Source organism: Chelonoidis abingdonii, chromosome 10 (genome assembly GCF_003597395.2).
Source record: "Chelonoidis abingdonii isolate Lonesome George chromosome 10, CheloAbing_2.0, whole genome shotgun sequence".
NCBI classification, from domain to species: domain Eukaryota; kingdom Metazoa; phylum Chordata; order Testudines; family Testudinidae; genus Chelonoidis; species Chelonoidis abingdonii.
In genome coordinates this window covers 28,749,712-28,769,281 of record NC_133778.1, presented here as the reverse complement: position 1 = coordinate 28,769,281, position 19,570 = coordinate 28,749,712, and the positions used below count along the sequence as shown (strand labels likewise).

At 42.5% G+C, this 19,570-nt stretch overlaps 1 long non-coding RNA gene and 1 pseudogene across 1 annotated transcript in view; one reads left to right on the top strand and one right to left on the bottom strand.

The window, feature by feature from the left end:
- LOC116837839 (uncharacterized) overlaps positions 1-19,570 on the bottom strand; it is a 92,058-nt gene that overhangs the window by 41,467 nt on the left and 31,021 nt on the right. The gene's annotated exons all lie outside the window — the stretch shown is intronic.
- LOC142047364 (uncharacterized) lies at positions 3,257-4,918 on the top strand (annotated as a pseudogene).

Sequence of the window (19,570 nt, the reverse complement as noted above, 5' to 3'; positions counted from 1 at the left end):
GTTGAAACTAGCTAACGTGGTGATGCTGGTGGTAAGAAAGTCTGTGCACGACGGGGGAAAGAATGTCACTGACGACAAACGTCAAAAATTAAAATGTCTGTAACTAATGCGAGGAGCCTAGGACAAAGATGGAGGAACTAGAGCTACTGGTGCAGGAAGTGAAACCGGATATTATAGGATAACAGAAACCTGGTGGAATAGTACTCATGACTGGAGTACGGGTATTGAAGGCTATGTGCGTTTAGAAAAGACAGGAGAAAGGCAAAGGTGGTGGAGTGCCTTGTACATCAATGATGGGGTGAACTGTAATGAAATAGAGTGATGGAATAGATAAGACGGAGTCTGTCTGGGTAAAATCACACTGGGTAAAAGAAAAGCTACTAGAGCTTCCCCTGAGATAGTGCTTGGGGTGTGCTACAGACCGCCGGGATCTGATTTGGATATGGATAGAGACCTCTTTAATGTCTTTAATGAAGTAACACTAAGGGGAAATGTGTGATTATGGGAGACTTCAACTTCCCCGGATATAGACTGGAGGACGAGTGCTTGCAAGAATAATAGGGGTCAGATTTTTCTGGATGTGATAGCGGATGGATTTTCATTCACAAGTAGTTGAAGTACCTACGAGAGGGATCCATTTTAGATTTGGTTTTGGTGAGTAGTGAGGACCTTGTAGAAGAAATGGTGTAGGAGACACACTTGGTTCGAGTGATCATGAGCTGATTCAATTCAAATTAGATGGAGATAAACGAACGTAGATCTGGGATTAGGTTTTCGACTTCTCGAGGCTAATTTTAAAGAGTTAAGGAATTTAGTTAGGAGTGGGATTGGACGGAGAACTGTGGATTTAAATGCGGAGGAGCCTGGAATTACTTTTAGTCCAGCTGCGGAAACTGTCGGAAGCCTGCATCCCAAAGAAAGGGAAAAAACCATGGCCGGGAGTTGTAGGCAAGCTGGATGAGCAAGCAACTCAGAGAGGGGATTAGGAAAGCAGAAAGCTTACAGGAGTGAAGAAAGCGGGATTAGCAAGGGAAGCTACCTTAGTGAGGTCAGAAATTAGGGATAAAGTGAGGAAGGCTAAAGCCGCGTAGAACTGGACCTTGCGAAGGGAATCAACCAATAGTAAAGGTTCTACAGCCACATGAAATAAGAAGAAAACAAAGAAAGAAGAAGTGGGGCCGCTATACACTGAGGATGAACGAGGTTAAGGATAACCTAGGCATGGCCCAATATCTATAAGTACTTTGCCTCGGTCTTTAATAAGACTAGTAGGAGTTTAGGGACGATGGAGGATGACAAACGGAATGTGGATATGGAGGTGGATATTACCGCATCTGAGGTGAGGCAAACTTGAACAGCTTAATGGACAAAACGGAGGGACCGGACAATCTCCACCCGAGGATTTAAAGAACGGCGCGTGAAATTGCAAGCCCGTTAGCAAGAATTTTTAAGCAATCGGTAAACTCGGGGTTGTGCGTACGACTGGAGAATTGCTAACGTAGTTCCTATTTTAAGAAGGGAATAAAAGTGATCCGGGTAATTATAGGCCTGTTAGCTTGACGTCTGTCGTGTGTAAGGTCTTGGAAAAAATTTAAGGGAGAAAGTAGTTAAGGACAATTGAGGTCAATGGTAATGGGATGATTTGCAACATGGATTTACTAAAGTAGATCGTGCCAAACCAACTGATCTCCTTCTTTGAGAAGGTGACGGATTATTAGACAAAGGAAATGTGGGTAGATCTAATTACTCGATTTCAGTAAGGCGTTTGAACACGTTCCGCATGGGGAAACTGTTAGTAAATGGAAAGATGGGGATGAATGTGAAAGTTGTTAAGGTGGATAAGGAAGCTGGTTTAAAGGGAGACTCAGGGGTCGTATGAGGGTGAACTGTCAGGCTGGAAGGAGGTTACTAGCGGGCCCTCAAGGATCGGTTTTTGGGGACCGATCTTATTTAATATTTATTACTGACCTGGGCACAAAGGCCGGGAATGTGTTTTAATAAAGTTTGCGGATGAAACGAAGCTGGGGGGTATGCTAACACGGGAGAAGGAACGGGTACTATCAGGAAATCTGACCACCTTGTACACTGAGTAATAGTAAGATGATGAAATATAATGTGAAAAGTGCAAGGTCATGGCCTTAGGATTAATATAAAATTTTAGATATACGTGGGCACATCAGTTGGAAACGACGGAGGAGGAGAAGACCTTGGGTATTGTTGATCAGGATACTATGAGCCGCCAATTTGATAGGCTGCTTAAAAAGCAAATGCGTTTTAGATGCACTCAGGCGAGGTATTCCAGCAGGAGAAGGAGGTGTTAGGGCCGTTATATACGGCGCTGGTGAACCCACCTGGAATTTGTGTGGCAGTTCTGGTGTTCCCATGTTTAAGAAGGACTGAATTCAAACTGAAGCAGGGTTCAGAGACGGGCTACTAGGATGATCCGAGGAATTGGAAATACTGCCTTATGAAAGGGACTCAAAGAGCTTGGGCTGTTTAGCCGTGGCCAAAAGAAGGCTCCGGGGGATATCTTGCTCTATATTAAATATATCAGGGGGATTAACGTAGGAGGAGAGGAATTATTAGTTATAGTTTTACTAATGTAGGCACGAGGACGAATGGTACAAACTAGATATTAGGGAAATTTAGACTGAAATTAGACGAAGTTTTAACCTTAGGGGAGTGAAGTTCTGAACGCTTCGAGGGAAGTAAGTGGGGCAAAAGATATCTGGCTTTAAGACTAAGTCTTATAAGGTATATGGAGGGGATTATGATGGGATAGTTTTAATTGGCAATGATTTTGGATATCGCAGATAAGTCTGCTCAATGGTCTGTGAGGGATGTTGAGATGGAGGGAACTGAGTTTACTGCAGAGATATTCTTTCTTGGGTGCTGGCTGGTGAGTTTGCCCACTGCTCAGGGTTTAGCTGATCGCCATATTTGGGGTCGGGAAGGAATTTCCTCCAGGCGGAGTTGCAGGGCCCTGGAGGTTTTCGCCTCTCTGCAGCGTGGGGCATGGGTCGCTTGCTGGTGGATTCCCTGCAGCTTTGGGTCTTCAATCTCAATGTTTGGGATTCAATAACTCAGTCCATGGGTTCGGGGTTGTTTAAATGGTATCGGGTAGGCGTTTTGGACAGCACTCTCAACTCAGATGCACTGGCCAGGTAGACAGGAAAAGGCCCACAAACTTTTGAATCTCATTTCCAGTTTGGCAAGGTGCAGGTGGGTGCAGATCTCATCAGCAGAGGTGACCATGATGTAGTCCCAGAATCACAAAAGAGCTACAGCATGGACCAAACGGGAGGTATGGGATCTGATCGCTGTATGGGGAGACGAATCTGTGCTATCAGAACTCTGTTCCAGTAAATGAAATGCCAAAACATTTGGAAAAAATCTCCAAGGGCATGAAGGACAGAGGCTATAACAGGGACTCGCAGCAGTGCTGCGTGAAACTTAAGGAGCTCAGGCAAGCCTACCGAAAAAACAGAGAAGCAAACGGCCACTCCGGGTCACAGCCCCAAACATTCCACTTCTATGATGAGCTACATGCCATTCTAGGGGGTGCAGCCACCAGTCCCTCAACTCTGTGCTTCGACTCCGTCAATGGAGTAGGATGCAACGCAGAAGCAGGTTTGGGGGACAAGGAAAATGAGGAGGAGGAGGTTGAAGATAGCTCACAGCAAGGAAGTGGAGAAACTGATTTCCCCAACAGCCAGGATCTGTTTCTCACCCTGGACCTGGAGCCAGTAACCTCTAAACACACCCAAGGTGGGCTCCCGGACTCTGAAGGTGGAGAAGGGACCATTGGTGAGTGTACCTTTGTAAATATTAGACATGGTTTAAAAGTAAGCGTGTTTAATGATTAATTTGCCCTGGCATTCGCGGCCAGTATAGTTACTGGAAAAGTCTGTTAATGTGTATGGGGATGGAGCAGAAATCCTCCAGGGACATCTCCATAAAGCTCTCCTGGATGTACTCCCAAAGCCTTTGCAAAAGGTTTCTGGGGAGGGCAGCCTTATTCCATCCTCCATAGTAGGGTTAGTTGGGTTTGTGCTGCATTTTAACCCAGAAGCGCAGCCCCTCCTTTTAAATTGCCAACCCATTTTAAATGACCAACCCAATGGCCACTTGGTATGGGAAATGTGGGAATGGTTTGAAACAGCAGCACCCTCATGTTATGAAGGTTAAAGAAGCCAAAAGACTGTGCCTTACCATGGCTCCCTGCAAGCCGAATTCTGTTGCCCGGCCCTGGGTGAGTGATCTCTCACACCAAACCGGCAGGCCCTCAGTAAGAGGCAAAATGCGACCCTATAACGAAAGCACATGTGCTATATAATGTTAACAGCAAAGTTTACCGTGAAAAAGTACCCATTGTTCTATAAAATGTGTCTTTTTAACTACCACTCTCCCTTTTTTTTCCTCCACCAGCTGCATATGTTTCTCCTTCCGAGAGGCTAGCAAAGATTAGAAGGCGAAAAAAACGCACTCGGGATGAAATGTTCTTTGAGCTCATGCTCCCCTCCCACACTGACAGAGCATAGCAGAATGCGTAGAGGCAGACAATGTCAGAGTGCAGGAAAGCACAATATGAATGCAAGGAGAGATGGCGGGCTGAAGAGATTAAGTGGCAGGCTGAAGATGATAGGTGGCGTCAGAATGCTGATAGAAGGCAGAAGTCAATGCTCAGGCTGCTGGAGCATCAAACTCATATGGTCCAGCATATAGTTGAGCTTCAGGAAAGGCAGCAGGAGCACAGACTGCAGCTACAGCCCATGTGTAACCAACAGTTCTCCTCCCCAAGTTCCATAGCCTCCTCACCTAGACGCCCAAGAACACAGCAAGGGGCCTCCGGCCACCCAGCCACTCCACCCCAGACGACTGCCCAAGCAACAGAAGGCTGGCGTTCAATATGTTTTAAAGTTTTAAAGTGCAGCCTTTTCCTTCCCTTCTCTCACAGGCCATCTGGTGCTTCCCTCCTGCCCCATCCATCCCGGGCTACCTTGGCAGTTATCCCCCCATTTGTGTGATAAATTAATAAAGAATGCATGAATGTGAAGCAACAGTGACTTTATTGTCTCTGCAAGCGGTGATTGAAGGGGGGAGGGGAGGGTGGCTAGCTTACAGGGAAGTAGGGTGACCAAGGGGCGGAGAGGTCATCAAGGAAAAAGAAACAGAACTTTCACACTGTAGCCTGGCCAGTCATGAAACTGGTTTTCAAAACTTCTCTGATGCACACCGCGCCCTCCTGTACTCTTCTAACCGCCCTGGTTCTGGCTGGGCATAATCAGCAGCCAGGCAATTTGCCTCAACTTCCCACCCCACCATAAATGTCTCCTCCTTACTCTCACAGATATTGTGGAGCGCACAGCAAGCAATAATAACAATGGGAATATTGGTTTCGCTGAGGTCTATCCGAGTCAGTAAACTGCACCAGCGCACTTTTAAACATCCAAAAGCACATTCTACCACCATTCTGCACTTGCTCAGCCTATAACTGAACAGCTCCTGACTAGTGTCCAGGCTACCTGCATATGGCTTCATGAGCCATGGTATTAAGGGGTAGGCTGGGTCCCCAAGGATAACTATAAGCATTTCAACATCCCCAATGGTTATTTTCTGGTCTGGGAAGAAAGTCCCTTCCTGCAGCTTTTGTAACAGACCAGAGTTCCTGAAGATGCAAGCGTCATGTACCTTTCCCAGCAATCCCAGACTGATGTTGGTGAAACGTCCCTTGTGATCCACCAGTGCTTGCAGCACTGTTGCAGTACTCCTTTCAGTTTATGTTCTCGCTGGCTTGGTGCTGCGGTGCCAAGATAGGGATATGGGTTCCATCTATCACCCCACCACAGTTAGGGAATCCCATTAAAGCAAAGCCATTCACTATGACCTGCTGTCGTAGCTTTCCTACTCTGATTTGAACCTTAGTGTTCATAACCTGAGAAGCTAGCATGAACCCCTCTAAGCTTAATTACCAGCTCAGATTTGATCTCGCTGCCACCAGCCAAAATCCAGGGTTTGGCTCCTTGGCTCCCAACTTCCCGGGGAACCAGACTCAGAAGCACCTGGATCTTACCACAAAGGGAAACCCACTTCCCTCCCTCTCTCCCACCCAGACTTTCCTCTCTGCTAACCTGAGAGTTTACGATTGCATATTTTACTCCACAATACCAAAGACTGTCTCCTCTATTCCCAAAGAGACAAACCACAAATACAAGGGAACGAAATTGTTCATCTTCTCTTCCCCCTCCACCAAATTCTCCTGGGCTGCAGATCTTTACCCCCATAGATCAACACAAGAGAATTCTCCTCCCCTTCGCTTAGCCTACGCCGGAGGAGAAACTCAAAGTCTTAAAAAGAAAAGCTTTATATAAAAGAAGAAAACACATAACATATGATTCTCTCATTAAGTTGAAACATACACAGGCTATGTACTTAAAGAAAATATGACAAAACAGCTATTCCAAAAAGAGTAACATTTAACTTCGCAACTACACACATTAGTAATACAAAAAAATAACAGCCTATATTTTCACTTTGTACTTAACGTGACTGAGATTGAGAAGCTTGAAGATAGAAAGAAGAAAAATCCCCTCTCATGCTGAGAGCCCAGAAAAGACAACAGACCCAAAATATCCCTCCCTGAGCTTGAACAATCCATTTCTGTTTGGTCACTCTGTCAGGTGTTTGGTTCTCTTTAACCCTTACAGGTGAAAAAACTTTACCCTTAGCTATTTTATGACACCTGCACATTTCCCAGAAGTCCACCTGTGATATCCGAGCTTTTTGATGCCAGAGTTCCTGCAGATGCAAGCGTCATGTACCTTTCCTGGCCATCCCACACTGATGTTGGTGAAATGTCCCTTGTGATCCACCAGTGCTTGCAGCACCACTGAAAAGTACCCCTTTTGATTTATGTACTCACTGGCTTGGTGCTCCGGTGCCAAGAAAGGGATATGGGTTCCGTCTATCACCCCACCACTGTTAGGGAATCCCATTGCAGCAAAGCCATCCACTGTGACCTGCACATTTCACAGAGTCACTACCCTTGATATCAGCAGCTCTTTGATTGCGTTGGCTACTTGGATCACAGCTGCCCCCATAGTAGATTTGCCCACTCCAAACTGTTGCCTGGCTGACCGGTAGCTGTCTGGTGTTGCAAGCTTCCACAGGGCTATCCCCACTCGCTTGTGAACTGTGAGGGCTGCTCTCATCTTGGTATTCTTGCGCTTCAGGGTAGGGGAAAGCAAGTCCATGAAAGTGCCCTTACGCATACGAAAGTTTTGCAGCCACTGGGAATCATCCCAGACATGCAACACTGTGCGGTCCCACCAGTCTGTGCTTGTTTTCCGGGCCCAGAATTGGTGTTCCATGGCATGAACCTGCCCAATTAACACCATGATGTGCACATTGCCGGGGCCTGTACTTTGTGATAAGTCTATGTCCATGTCCTCATCACTCTCGTCACCACGCTACCGTCACCTCCTCGCCTGGTTTTGCTTTTGCAGGTTCTGGTTCTGCAGGATAATGCGCGTGGTGTTTACAGTGCTCATAATTGCCACGGTGATCTGAGTGGGCTCCATGGTCCCAGTGCTATGGTGTCTGCGCTAAAAAAAGGCACGAAACAATTGTTTGCCATTGCTCTGATGGAGGTAGGGGTGACTGACGACATGGCTTATGGGGAATTTAAATCAACAAAGGAGGTGGCTTTGCATCAAGGAGAAACACAAACAACTGTCACACAGAATGGCCCCCTCAAGGATTGAACTCAAAACCCTGGGTTTAGCAGGCCGTTGATTTCACGGAGGGAGAGAGGGGAGAGCAAATGAATACAAATGAATACAAAACAAATCAGGTCTATTTCTTGTTTTGATCCACTCCATCTATCTTATACATCTTAGGCTGGCAGCAGATGGTACGACTGCTAGCTATCATCATCTCCTGGCTGCTCACCAGAAGATGGTGCAGTACAACTGCCAGCAGGACTGAGTCTCCAGGAGACGAAACTTAAAAAGGGAATGACTCCCATGTCTGCCCAGGCACCCCTCACCAACCTCACTGAGGACAGCTAAAAGAGCACCCGGGAGTATGACGATGATGGCTACCAATCGTAATGCACCATCTGCTGCCAAAAGCTGCTGCTGTGTAGCAATGCAGTCCCACATCTGCCAGCACTCAGGAGACGTAACGGAGAGCTGAGAAGGCTCCAAGCTTGCCATGTTATGGCGTCTGCACAGGTAACCCAGGAAAAAAGGTGTGAAATGATTGTCTGCCGTTGCTTTCACAGAAAGGGGGAGGGGGCTGACAACATGTACCCAGAACCACCCGCAACACTGTTTTTGCCCCATAAGGCATTGGGATCTCAACCCAGAATTCTAGTAGGCGACGGAGACTGCGGGAACTGTGGGATAGCTACTCACAGTGCAGTGCTCCTGAAGTCGACACTAGCCTCGGTACTGTGGACTCAGTCCGCCGAGTTAACGCACTTAGAGCATTTTGTGTAAGGACACACACAATCGACTGTATAAAAACGATTTCTAAAAAACAATTTCTATAAATTCGACCTAATTTAGTAGTGTAGACATACCCTAAGGTATCAGCTAGCACCAGTAATTGTCCTGGACGATATCTAATCTCTACCTGGTAGTGCTGCAGTCACATCAACATGTGCTGCAGCGTCTTTCAAATGGGGGTCTTCAAAGTCTCTGAGAACTGAACATGCATATGTAAGGGTAGAAATTGGCCCAGTGTTCTAGTGAATTTATATAAAGCACAAGTTCTTTTATTTACTTTTTTGCATCAGAGATTCATGTCTTCTCCATCTTTTTCAGTGAGCTACATGAGACGTGAAGAGCAATGAATGCATATGTTTCAAAGAATGTTTTTCAGTCACTGTTTCTACAGATGGTCAGAAAGTCTCAAAACACAAAACAGAAAAAAATATTCCTTTTTTCAATTGGCTCTAATGACTGATCTATATTATATATTTGTACATAAAAATCTAGTTTTCAAAATATCTTCAGGAGCTTTTACTAGCTATCACAATTTTTCAAATGGCTAACACATTAAGGTGTGACCATCACAGGAATTCAGCTAATGCCAAATGTAATGACTTCACATACTAGAAAACCCAAGTAGTACTTCTGGGGGGGAGGACACTTTCTTATATGACACTCTTGGCTTTCCCCGAAAGTATGTTAGTTCCTGGCTTTACTGGGTTATCTTGTGGCAAAAACCTCTGAAAGCTTAACTCACTTTAGATTTCAAAACCTTGTTTCTTCTCTAGGGACCAATTATTCTGTTAAACTCAGGCAGTTGTTAATATCTCAGAAGGGAAAATATTACATCTGTCTGAGTCGTCCATTTCCTGTTAGACATTTACGAAATGACTCCAATGGTTAGAGACATGGAATTCCAAATATATCTATGCAGGTTTTGCCACAAGACAACTCTGTCACCAGAAAAGCTGAGGCTGCATGTTAGTTTGTTGGGGGCGGGGGGAGCGTGACCAGATGGCCAGATTTGTTACAGACGTCATTTTATCTGAGGATTGTTCTCTCTTTATATGTGTTTGGCATTAAGTTATACGAACTCTGGAAAACACCACTCTGGCAAGGGAACAGACCTGATAACCGAAGAGGTCTTTTCCAGGCCAAATGTTTTATTGCCACAGAATGAGGTTTTCAAAAGCCTAGTTCTGCTTCCATTAAAGCTAATGGGAGTTTTATCATTGACACTGATGAGAGCAGAGTTCAGTCAACATTGAGCATGTTAGAAAATCCCACTACACAGCCACGCTGTAAAAGTCATGGACAAAGCTATTTGACTAAACAATTACAGCAGTAGAGATGCTACAGAGGGGACAGCTGACAAGAAGAGGTGTGAAGGGATGGTAGCAGGAGGCATCACTATGGAGCTGTTGACAGAGTAAAGATTGAAGCAGCAAAGAAGAGACTTTGAAATACATATTCATAAGGGACGTTGAATTGAGGGGAAAGAAGATAGCGGGGGGCTCTGCAGAGCACAGGCTAGAATAGGTGCAGTAGACGGAGTGAGTGCAGCAGGCTACAGAAATGAGATTGTGGCGGTGCCTTTGATTATTACATTTATGCACCTTTCAAAAGTATGTAACCAAAAAGGAGAATAAATGAGCAGAAAGAAATGTGTGTTGATCTAAGAAGCTGTGTCATAGCAGCAGTCTGTCTAGTACAAATAAGGGATTTAATGCAGATCAGAGGAAAATATTGCATTTCAAGATATTTTTCTTTGACTGTAAGGAGCTTTATGATGCTTCTTATATTTCTTTTTCTGGGACCAAACCCAGTTGCATATAATCTCTGGAGTACCTACAAGTAGTGGTTATCCAATTTTATCCTCCCCTTCTGTAGTTTTACGGATACCATTAGAAAGAAACTTTCCATTCCCTCACAATAAATCTTTTCCAAATTCTGTCTTGCTGTGTTTGAAGTCAGCCCTAGTGATTTGTGAAGCAGCTTTGAAACTAGTTAAATAAAAAAAACTGTCCTTCAGTGCAAAGCTATTGTTTCCCGTAATAAGGTAAATTAACTCATTTGAAAAGATAGGTTTATAACTGGGTAGAGAGAGAGAAATAGAACAGGCAGGCTGAATGATTTAAAACTGTTTACTGAAGAGATGGACACAGTATGTTTCATTTCAGTGTTACTGCGTAGCTGGTATGTATCTATTTGTAATTTAAATGGATGGAGGCACCCTGCAGTATGTGAACAATTATACTGGTTTCTGTGAAACAACGATTCTGAGCCTAATGGCCTCTATATGTTAAACAAGTACAACTCATTTATTGTATATTTCAAGAACATCAGCTGAGAGAAGACTATTGTACTGGCACAAAGTTGTAAGCTAAATTTAAGATACATAATATGAGACAATATTAATCCTATGACAAACCTAATTTGAACAGCAGATAAGGAATTAAAGTATTTCTAACAATACTAATTATGAATATCCCAAATGCATGAGTGTATGTTATGTTAACGCTTGCTTAAGCTTTTGATGCAGAGAGCTTTCTGTAGAACTGTTTGCTCCGAGCTGCCCTGAAAACCGCCCTTATTCTAGGAGCCTGGTTACTAACTGAGGCAAACTTCCTGTCTTAAGTTCAGGAGCCCAGCCTCCTCCCGGTCCCATGTAATAATATCGGTATGCTTACCTTCCTGGTCTTCAACAGTCCCACGGCCCTCCTCCTGGGAGCTCCTGACTCTCTGAGTCTTCTCTCTCTAGTAACACCCACCTGCTTCAACAGAGCTCAGGTGGCCTTTTATCAGGTCCAGGTGCTTGTTAATTTATTGCCAACCAGCCACCTTGGCACACCTGGAAGTAATTATCTGACAAGAAGGGCTCTTTCTCCTGAAAGAAGCACATTACATGTAGTTTGGATTCTGACTCCCCTAAAGGGGCCAGCCACCCCATGACACGGAAGTGGAGAGAACTGGGCAGAAAACTCATTAAGGTTACCCTCATGGAATAGTCCATATATCACTATATCAGGCAGAATGGGTGTGGGGGATTTGCTCCCAGTGGAATGGCCATCTGTTGTGATCCCAGAGCTTACAGATATCTGAGAAGGCCAGGGCTCTCGGAGTACAGTTGGATTGGAAAAAGCTGTCAAGGCTCTCTCAGGCTCCTCCACCGGCAGGATTCCACCTTCTTTAAGGGTGGGTTTTCTTGTACAGAGGATGTCCAGGAGAGTTAGGCTATGTCTACACTGCACGATAGTGCAGACAACAGGCCTGTGAATTGCAGAGCTCAAAGTGTTGCACAGTAACAGCCCTGTGCTGATGCTGCTGGCCTGAACTAAAAGATACCTAGTTCACATTAACATAGCCCTCTTAACATGAACTAGGTACCTTTTAATTCATGCCAGTGCATCCCTGCAAGGCAGTTAGCATGAAGCACTTTGATGAGCTCTGCAATTCACACCCATGCAGTCCAGACTGTAGCAGAGCATATACAAGCTCTTAGAGCCTCATGTTACAGTAATTTTCCATTGGCTGTTTCATAGGGATTTGTGGGGGATGCCAATCTTCTCCCTGACCTGTAGTGGACATAACAGCATGGGTGGCACAGGTTCTGAAGATTGGGTAGAGGGTGCAAAAGGGGCAGCTGACGAACCCAGTATGCATGAAGGGAGGTGAGGGTGAAGAATACAAGTGGAAGAGTCCAGACAGCCTAATCTACAGATTGTGAGAGTAGCTTCAGGTTTTATTTCTGTGTAACCGCAATCTCTTATGGCATTCTATTTTTTTTTAAATACAAACAGTATTGAAATACAATCCCATAGATTCACCATACTTTAGTGCCCTCAGTATGGAGCATCCTAAAATATAGCCCTAAAAGCAAAACCTGTCTAGAAAAGGTGAAAACAGAACACAAACATGTCTTAAGCCAAGCCTTGAAACCAGTGGGCAGGATTTGCTTCTCACTGGATACAGGAATAACTACCATGAAGTTACATCAGTGTATAACGGGTGTAAGCATGAGGAAATTCAGGCCTGGATCACTGCTTCCTGTTTACAGTGGCATGTCTAACCCAAGACAGATCAAGAAAGCAGAGAATCAGAACGCTTCAGACATATAGTAAACATTACAAAACACCCTTCAAAAATATTTTAAGCTTTTGAATGATGTTATAAGCAATAGGTTAAAGAAGTTACAGTCAAACTCTGGCTCCAAGCCAGAAGCATGGTAACTAGTTGTTATAGACGTTATTTCACTTGGCCCTTCCCTGTTCCTCAGCACAGATTTTGACATTTTTACACTGTCTCTCTGAGCTTGCCAGTTCCATGTGTGCATTTTCCAGTGACTATGTAATGCTACTTTGGACTGATGTCATTGTTGAAGTTGTACCAAACCCATAAAAAAAAAAAAAAAAAAAAAAAGGAACACCCATAACTCTGGTACTTAAGCTGTTACCAAACCAGATAGATGCAATTGTAATATCATACTGCACCAACTTTCTTAAAAATGGACTTAACTGTACAGCATTTATTTACTGAGGAATGCTAGAACTGCTTAATAACTAGAGCTGCATAGAGAGGCTCACAAATTGAACCATGCAGTTTAGTTTGGAGGAGCTGGAAACAAACCACAGTACTCAAACCTCCAAAAATCCTTCAGTGGTTGATCTCATTTATTTCGGGGATCCCACACACACAGTCAGTTCCTCCCCAACACCCTTGCCTCCATTATCATAGCTTGGGATCTCCTTTTAAACTTCCCTATGGAAAATCTATAGAGAACAATATCCTTGTAGATTTCAATATACACCTCTACCCTGATATAACGCAACCCGATATAACATGAATTTGGATATAACACGGTAAAGCAGAACTCTGGGGGGGATGGGGCTGTGCACTCGAGCAGATCAAACCAAGTTCGATATAGTGCAGTTTCACCTATAACGCAGTAAGATTTTTTGGCTCCTGAGGACAGCGTAATATCGGGGTAGGGGTGTATTCAATAGATTCAGTATATTCAATAGATTTCTCTATTAAATTCCATAGGTTAGTTTAAAACGTATACAGTAGTTATGGTTTCAGAGTGGTAGCTGTGTTAGGCCCCATCTACACGAAGCGTGAAAATCGATTTTAGATACGCAATTTCAGCTACGAGAATAGCGTAGCTGAAATCGAATATCTAAAATCGAGTTACTCACCCGTCTTCACCGCGCGGGATCGATGTGCGCGGCTTGCCATGTCGAATCCGGAACTCCGTTTGTTTTGGTGGAGTTCCGGAATCGATGTAAGCGCGCTCTGGGTTCAATATATCCCCGTCTAGACGAGACACAATATATTGAACCCTGAGCTTTCGATTTTAACGCGCCGAAATGGCGCGTCGTATAGACGTGGCCTTAGTCTGGATCAGCAAAAACAAAGAGGAGTAGTTATGATTTTCTATTATGGTCTCTAAAGTTTTCCATAAAGCCTCATACCCCAGGATTTGCTGGGCAGAAAGAGTTCACCATTCTCTCATCTGAGCAAACAGTCTCAACCTATGATCACCAACTTTCTTTGAGGATGGGCTGCGGTTTATAAATGCATTGAAACATGAAACCAAGATTCACCTCAAGTGGATTTGAGGGTCAATGCAGGTATTTTGTTAGATGTTTGTTAATACTGCATAATATTCAGCATAAGCTTCTGATTTTGTTACAAAATCAGATTTTGTTACTGATTAGTTACAAAAAACATACAAGAACTGAAAATGTCTGTATTGACTGAATATTTGTACTTCTGTATTTTTAAAGCAAAGTAAATAGACAAAAGGAATACCATGTTATATGTTTTCTTCACTTTCCCATGTACATCAAGCCACGAGACTATATAACTCATAATCAATTTCAAATGGCCCTGCACATTTTCTCCCTGTAAAAGTAGTGTTGCAAACTCAAGATTGTCATGAGTCTGGTTATATTTGATGTGTTTCATAAAGCCCTGAACCTCTGGTGGCATGTTATGAGATAAGACACTCAGCTTTCATTATTTTAAAAAAAGAAAGAAAGATTCTAGCCTTCATGGTCGCAGAGGAAAGCCTAAAAACATAACCAAGTGCACCTGTTGGCTCAGAAACCAGAAGAAAATTACAGATTTTTTAGCTCACAGTATCAAAATAGAAAAAATGAAAAATTTCATGATTTTTATGGGCTTGTTTTGGCAATACTGTGATGGAGTTATCTTTACACATTTTCTATAAAGAATATTTCCTAATTTTTCCTTCTGCATGTTGTACCACATAAAATAAATGGATTCATTTTAGTTAAAAGTAATGTGGATAGGATATCCCATCCTAAAAGGAATAATATAATTCTCTGAAATTTCCTAAAAAATGTTCATCCACTGATAACAAAGACCAAAGTTTTTCAGTCATGTTTGTACTCTCAACATCAGGTAGGGGTGTGTGTGTGTTTGTATATACATACATACAACCTGACATACACACACACACACACAACTAAAAAAGCAGAACATGACAACTTATTTTAATTTTTTGTTTTAAGAAGTTGTTCCTTATTTAAATTTGAATGGTTTGCAAACTGCAGCGTTACTACCCTTTATTAAAGGAGGAGTGTTTTTCCCCATATCTCTTCCCCATTTCTTACCAGCTATCAGGTTGCTTAGTAGCCCAATATTCAAACCCCTGTTTGCATACTCCTGACTTTTGGGTAGGTAGGCTAGAAGTTGTGTGGGCTCAGGCTGGATGGTATGCCCAAAATAAGCATTAGATAATCTGGTCCTAATTGTTTTGTTCTTAATCGTTCGAAAAAAGGATAAAACTCCTTCCAGTGTATCCAGATGAAAAACCTTCCTCTATGTATAATTTCTCTTTGTGGATTTTTCAGTGTGCATGTGTGTCTGAGACAACATTTTTCCCTTATTTAACATAAAGATTACAAGTTTCCTCAATTAAAATAAAAGCAGGGAAATTTGAGTTTTCCACTTTAAGTTAACATCTATTACTGGAAGTAGTTGTAAGTCACATAAAAAAGGGAGTGAGGTGCTTCCATTTCTTATTTGCACATCATTGTGAAATGAAAGATGTGTGGTTCTTCACAGCTGTTTCATCTCAGCCTAATCTTATGTTTACAGTTGTGATCTGCTTACTCTTTTATACAGTTTGATGGTATTTCCTGTTTACAGAAGAGCTGATACCTGGGTAGTCTACAAATCATCAATACATATTCTTTCAGATTAAGCTATTCAAGTCAAATTTTGATAGAAACTTTATTTTAGCTAGTGCAACTTTCTACTGCTCAAGATTTTTCTTTGCACTTAAGTCTGACTGTTCATGCACAATATTATTCATTCAGAAAAAAAACCAGATTCAAATCCTAAAAATATATGTCCTATTTTAAATATTCACCTTGAAATTCTGTTTTGCACTAGTGATTCATGAGATGCTACTCTGAGTGATTAGAGTCTCACATTATACTGACCATTATTAATGATCTATTTTCTAGCTGAGATTAACCACACTGTTTAATTAGGATCTAGAATACAAATAATTAAAAACAAAGACCTTTTTCACAGGCTTCTGGTTAAGTCATATAATACTGCATTCATTATTTATAAACACAAACTCCAGAAAATCTGAATGAATATGCATTACGCAGCAGTATAGCGATATCAGATTTCTCCGATCCAGGTCTCATTTTTCATCTAGTTTTTCCCCTCCTCCAGTGTTACTATATCTGTTAAAACTTAATTAAAAAACTCATGAACTTGTAACATGGATCATAAAGCAATGTTCTATTCATGTTAGTACAATAATTCCCTCTGGTGGTAACAATTTGATTTCATTATATAACTTAGACATTATACAATAAAAGGTGAAGCCAACATGGCTGCTTCTTGAATACGGCCCAACATGGTGTCAGATTGGGACTAAAATTCAAATGAAAAAACTGAATGCTCCTTCAAAGGTAAAGCTCACAGGAAATGTTGCTGAACAATGGAAGAAGTTCAAATAATTTCTGATTTATTTGATGGCTCTAGTCAGAAGAAAAGCCACAAACTTTCAAATATCATTGTTCATGCATGTGGCATGAAAAACGGTACTGGCAGTTCACAACACATTTATCTTTGAAAAGGAGATGGGAAAAAGTAATCCAATTATGTGGTTTGACACATTTTTATTAATACTGTCCCTCTCCCCCCCACACCCCAAGAAAAAATATCCTATATGAAAGGCATCCCTTCTGCCACCAGTGAACAGCAAGGCCGGACAACAAATGAGCATGTAACAAGCTTAAAGCTGGAAGTTAAACTTGTGAGTTTGGAGAATGGATACATTCTCTAATGAAAAACAGAATTGGTGATACTAATAAACCCACATCAAGGAGTGATTGCTAAGAATTCTAGACTTCACATTTAACTAAATAGATGTAAGTAGCAGCTACTAAACCACTACTCGAACACTGAAAAGAAGAAAGAATCAGCAGATGCAAAGAGCTGGGGGAAGGAAAGACAAGAATAACCAATAAAATATAGTTTGTTACATATAAATCTTGGTACATCAGGTGTCCCTGCCCCCTTGCCAGTTGCTATTTAAAACAGCAGTTAGAGGGTCCTGGGAATGTTTTTGTATTTTCTAAAAATCCTACCATAAAAGTCCATAATAGGGAAGTGCCAGATTTTCAAAGGTACTTAGGCACTCAGAGATGCAGATGGAGCCTAGAGTGCTTTTCAAAAGCTCTTCAGCAAGCTAGGTGCCTAATTCCCATCTATTTCAAAGGGAGTTAGGTGCCTGACCTATTTAGGCACTTTTCAAAATCTCACTGGGCACCATCTGCATCTTAACATCCCTAAATACATTTGAAAATCTATCACTAAGGTTTTGTCTATACTACAAAGCATTTGGCATGCGTTTTAAACAATCCAGTTAGATGAAATAAGGCTGACCCCAAAGTCACAGTCAGCATGTTGTCAAACTGGATTGTTCACAACAAAGTTCGAACACAAATGTATGCAGTGTGTGGACAAAGTCTTAGAAATGCTGTGGGAAAAACCTGTTTTTGGAAGGAAGACACTGTAATATAGAGGAGAAGCATACGTAACTGTTAAAAAGGTCTTGTGTTGAATTAATCTGAAAGCCTAGTCTGATGCCTCCAGGTGTAGTCTGAGAGCAACTTTATTATTGGATGTGCTCCAATTGATTTTGTTTCAAGCGCAGATACTCAAAGTAACCAAATTCAAAATAAATAAATAAGTGCTCTATATTGCATTGAATGTGAAAGGCTTTGTTTAAAACAAACAATTTGAGCCTGAAAGGATCCTTGAATCCTTAAAAGTCTTTGTGTAAAACACCTTCCAGTATAAAAGGAACATCATCTGAAGAACAAAGGTACTAGTTTAACATTGTCCACAAACCAGCTATAACCTTAATTATGGCAGATGCACCACCTACAGAACATTCTCTGGAAGCTGTAGTTTAACACAGAACATTATATAGATGCACAGATCACAGGTTTGCGGAAAAATCTATCCATTTCTATTGATCCTTACAGGAGGTGGTACAAGAGCCTTGTGCGATGAAGAACCCTAAATCCTCAAAGTTCGATTCCTGAAGGACAGCCTGATTCAAAGAGAGAAGTTCCACTGACTCATCACTACTAAACTATTCACAATGAGCCCACGTCCACTGATAATGTAGTTCTTAAAGGACATAAATTAGCAGTTTCAAGTAGCATAGTTAGGCTGCTATGAAATGTCATATCATGCTCATTTGGGACTTCTGTGCAAACAGAGAGTCAGAAACATACAAGTGTTTTGCTGTTTAAGTGGAGAGGGCACACACACAATTTCATAGACACCTTAAAGCTTGGTACTTTTCTACGTATCCTCCCTGTACCTGCAACACCAGGTAAGGAAGGCCATATTAGGAAGATGGTATTTTTGAACCATTAGTGTCTCTATGTGCTTTGGACTTTTACTTTGAAGCCTGTTGGGATATTTAATTCCTTTTGCCATCTTTAGAAGCCTATGTTCTGATAAATTCTAAATGTGATTTGGTTTTGAATATTGTAAGAGGTTTCACCTCATGGTGTCAGGTCACGGAGTTGCAGGGGTCTCCACTGCTAGCCTCCCTATTGAATACTTCTTCAGCCCTGCAATGGCCTGTCTCAGTCTACATCTTCCATTGCCCAGCCCTCCAGCCAGGTCACTTTTTAAGTTCAGTCCTCTTCGGGGATTACCAAAGTCCCACTGAAATTCCAAATACACATTCAGACAAACATTCTTTTGCCCCTCTTGAGCTATGTTGAGATTTCCTGCTCTTTGCCAGTGCTCTGTGCTTCTTAAGCTGAGCACCGCCTCCCAGAGCTTTTCACCCCTAGATCCCATTTTTGCTAGAAGTTTTCCCAGCTTCTTCCCCTCCCCTGGGACCCAGGCAACTTTTCCCAGGGACATCCCTGCTTCTCATACCCTTTGACTCCCTATCTCAGTTCCTCCCACAGAAGCCTAACCAGCTCCCAGTACTTAGCACCAGCCTGCCTCCATCAGGCCCTTCCCAGAAAGAGAGAACTCCCCTTGCTTCCCCATCCTGTATCTCCTCCCCACTCAGTTCTTCTCTATTCTTATGTCGTCCTCTGACCCTTTCACAGCTGGGATAAACAGTTGTAATTATGGCACCGGATGAGAAGCAGCTGGGGAATAACAGGTATGTCACAGGCAAGGCTGAGCCAAACTCCCCTTAAAGCTCCCGCCAGTGTGTGATACATACATAATGGTATGTCTATTATGGGGATGTGATGGTGATGATGCTCAATACTGAATAGCCTGAGTTGTCTCTGGAGTTAAAGGGGTTATTTGTTTGTTTTAAGAAGTAAGGGATGCTAATCCTTTGAAGTGGGAAGTCTGGGTAATTTTCAGTATAAGTAGTGTCCCTGCCAGCAGGTATATGGGATCTTGGGGAGCAATTACCACACAGGTGGGGTGCCAATTAATTTCTTTATTAAAGGAAAAAGGAAGTGGTGGGAATTTAACAATAAAATACGAAGGGATGGGGTGTATAGGGTGTTTACAATAGACAATGATGGGGG